At 45.2% G+C, this 3,894-nt stretch overlaps 1 non-coding gene across 1 annotated transcript; it reads right to left on the bottom strand.

The window, feature by feature from the left end:
- Positions 1-3,189: 3,189 nt before the first annotated feature.
- TRNAE-UUC lies at positions 3,190-3,261 on the bottom strand. The gene has a single exon. It is a non-coding gene; the product is annotated as a tRNA-Glu (tRNA).
- Positions 3,262-3,894: the final 633 nt, after the last annotated feature.

The raw sequence follows: 3,894 nt of genomic DNA, 5'->3' as shown, positions 1-3,894 counted from the left end.
ACATTAATAGCAAATTAACCTCAGCAAGAATAAAGTCCACAATTTCCTCTCATCTAGCAGGAATGCTGTATCTGTATTTGTAGCAGTGTAAGGACAATGTTCTATAATATTTTTAAAATGAGATCATGGCTGGTGGTAAGCACAGAATATCAATCAAAACAATGCAGACATACAATCGTACTACCACATAGTTTCTGTAATAATTTGCACAGCAGTTTGGGATCTTTTCAATGTTCTGCTGTTGCTTTGTGTGACGGTAAACCCCAGTGGACTCGATGAGAAAGAAGCGCCTCGGTGAGCTGAGTGTAATGAAGATGCTTTCACCCACCTCTAGAGGCTCTGGGGATTACAGTCTGAACGCCCTACAACCTGTGTTTGAAAACACCTTTGGCTGCTGGATGTTTGCTTGTGTACCACTCTGCCTTTTTGCTACCCATCTCAACAGCTTGATCATGTGCTTTTATGTAAGAGCTTGTTAAGATCACTCTGACTCTACACAGTTCACTTAAGTAGTAGCCTGGCTGCCATTTCAATCCCTCTGCTGTGCAAATTATATTCAGCTCTTACCAAGCTGCAACAGGAGCAAAGAAAACAGCATAAGGCAGGGCCTTTAGATGACCTGAGGCACAGTTACAACTAAGCAGCCCACAGAACTACTAAGCTTTATAGCCATTTCTTCCCTGGCCTGGAAACCTTGCCATGCTCTGCTGCCCTGTGACTGCATAGCTGCCCTCCCCAGGCTACCTGCCAGCACAGATCTCTCTTGTAGTAAGTGCCCACTGCTTTTCTTTTACGCAGCAAAATGAAGCTGCTTGTCTTCCCTCTCAAGAACATCCACAGGTGGCTGGACTTCAATATTTTCCATTCTGGGCAAAGAGCTCCACCTCTTATCAGCCTCTCCCTCCTACACCCTCCACTAATTGGTGCATCTCTGTATCAACACCCTTATGCCTCCTCCCAGGATGTCCTTTATGAATGAGCAGAGCTCCTTATAAATGCCTCTAGGTTGTTTTTGATGTTCACCATGAAATGTCTCCTTGAAAAGTCCTTTAGGATGGCATATTCAAAAAACTTGGTCCCATTTGCTTCCCTGTCTTGTAAAGAGTCTCCTTACTTCCAACAGCATTAGCCAGATGTGCTAAGTATGAGGGCTGTTCCAATAGTAACACCTCCTTTTTTATTATGTTGGTCCAGGATGCTGGAGGGAACTGTTGGGGGATGGCAGCAGAGGCTGAACCTTCCCACCAGTATTCCATCCCATTTTGTTGCTGTGTGATAGATGGCAGCAGAAGGGCAGTCTGACAAAACGGCATCTGAAGCAAAGGTGTGTCACTGAATTCCTCCAAGCAGAAAGAAATGGCACCCATTGACATTCATCAATGCTTGCTGAATGTTTATGGAGACCAAACAGGGGATATGAGCACAGTGAGGCAGCGAGTGGTGCATTTCAGAATAGCAACAGTGGGTCACCTCCACTGGTGCAGATGCTCACAAGCACTGCATGCGGGTCTTGCTCATCACTGGCAAAAATGCATGGCTAATGGTGGCAATTATGCTGAAAAATGGTGTTTCGTAGTTGAGAATTTGCTCTATCAAATAGCATTACTGTGCCCTTTGTAGCTGTTGTCATTTCCATGGAAATAAATAGAAGGCACTACCTTCAGAGAGATACACGTATTATGAATTAAAGATCAGGTCCCACAGATCTGATCCAGCTTAATCTCAAGCCAAACTCTCACCATCAGAGTACATTCCACTGCGTGGTCTAGTCACAACAATCACAAACAAGTTCTTGATCCACAGATGCAGGATGTTTGTATTCTTACACATTCACCATCACCATGCAATGAGATTACAGCAGCAGTCCACATGTCGGTGTAATTTGCAGCCCCCTGGGGTAACTGCCTAACCTCCTCTGGTGCTGGCTGGGCAACACATGGAAAATCAGCAGCCTGCTGCAGCCTCTGCTGAAAAGTTCATCTTCCAGCTCATGAGTTATAAGATCTGCAACCCCACCCTGGCAGCTGGCAACACATCCTCAGCTGCATTACATAAGAATTGTAGAAATACATGGTATTGAAGCACCTAAAAATGTAACAGCATTTCCTCCAATTCAGGCACATGGCCCAATTCTGGAGAAATTTTCCCCGAAGGGTTTTTATCTACCGACATAGCCTAGGTCTGAGCTGGCTCCCTCTTCAACTTTCTATCTGTTGGCCCTGCTTGCTAGATAAATAGCTATGCTCATTCAGAGAAACCTGCACTAATAAAAACTTAGACAGCCAGAAATCTGCTGCCAACAAGCAAAATATCCTATATTTCACTGCTCTGTCATGGGAGAGTCATATCTCAGTGAACAAATATTCATTCCCAAACAATGTGCTATTGCATAAAATATCTCCAGTACATCCTGGAAAAATGACTGCAAAACAAGGCAATCTGAGCTTCAGATTCTTCTTGCTTTTTCTTCTCCTCCTTCCTCCTCAAACACTTGGGACTATTTGAAGAGGAGTTTAGCTTTTTTTTTTCCATGTGGTTATGTTCTTTAACTCTTTCCTCTCTCCAATTAAGTGGAACAGTGCTTCAGCCTGCACTTTTTGTTTTCACCGAGCTCAATCAGTAGAAAATGCATTGGCTTCTCTGGTGCCAGTCGTAATCATCTGATCAGGTCATAATCTTCTGCCTCAGACTGCTAGAGCCTTGAAGCAAGAAATCGCCTTTTGTTCTGCATTCCTACGTTGCCCAGCACAGCGATGCCTTCACAGGTAATGCGCCTCCCTGGCATTCTGGCAATACAAATAATAAACACTGGTAAGTGAGGCTCGCAGCACTGAAGGTGGTGGGGGCGTTTCCTGATGATGTTAGTGAAGTCAGAAAGAGGTTATTTGTCCAGCAGTCACACTCTGTGGGACTGAGTTCTGTACCTGCAAGGTCCTGATGCACAAGCAGGCCTCCCCCCAGATAAACCTTAGTAACACAGAAGGGATGGGCTGGAAGATCCCTTAAAGACCCCCTCAGTTCCAAGCCCCCTGCAGGGCTGCCCACCCAGCAGATCAGGCAGTGCAGGCTCTCATGCACCTCCCACAGCCTGAGCTCACCTCTCTCTGCGTAAGGAATTTCCCCCCAACATCCAACCTAAATCTCCCCTCCTTCACTTCAAAACCCCTTCCCCCTTGAAAAGGGAAACCCTTCCCATACCGGGAGTCGAACCCGGGCCGCCTGGGTGAAAACCAAGAATCCTAACCACTAGACCATATGGGAAGCACTACAAAGAGAAAATGAATACTGGAAAACAATTCAGCTTCTGGGTTGCTGAGTACCAAGACACCATTTCCATCAAACAAGTAAAGCAACGTCCTTATGGAATTTTTTATAGCTCAGGGCAAGCGAAGGTGTAAGATGCAGTGCAAACATGAAGACAGTCCTCCTAAAATTCCTTTTCTCATTTATACCAAATATAGAATTCTCTGCTCACTCACTAAAACCATCACGTATTCCTCATGCAAACTCTTAAGCAAATCCACCTTGTAGGTCAGCACGAGCTCTATTTCTTAAGGATAGCTTATCAGTATCTTCTGATACTGTTACAGTGCTTCTGTACAGTAACTTCTGACAGTTACACGACTGCATTTGTCCTCACAACTCTGCATGACTGCACGTATGCTCTGAGACCCTGCAGTACAACAAGTACTACTGTGGCACCAACTGATCATTGTTATCTCACGGATAACATTTCAAGAAGGTGGCTTCCTATTAAGGACGCAGCCCTATAGAAGGCTTCAGCACTTGGAGAGCTTGGCTCATCCTGCTGATCTCAAAGCAAACCAATTCCAGGTCAGTGAGTCCTTCTCACTCCAGATGGGCACACACCAGGTCTTGGGGCTTACAGAAGAA

The sequence above is a fragment of the Lagopus leucura genome, unplaced genomic scaffold (genome assembly GCF_019238085.1).
Source record: "Lagopus leucura isolate 7727_CA_CO unplaced genomic scaffold, USGS_WTPT01 Super-Scaffold_739, whole genome shotgun sequence".
In the NCBI taxonomy this organism is placed as follows: Eukaryota; Metazoa; Chordata; class Aves; order Galliformes; family Phasianidae; genus Lagopus; species Lagopus leucura.
Note: the sequence above shows the minus strand (reverse complement) of the source record. Positions and strands in the feature narration are given on the sequence as shown.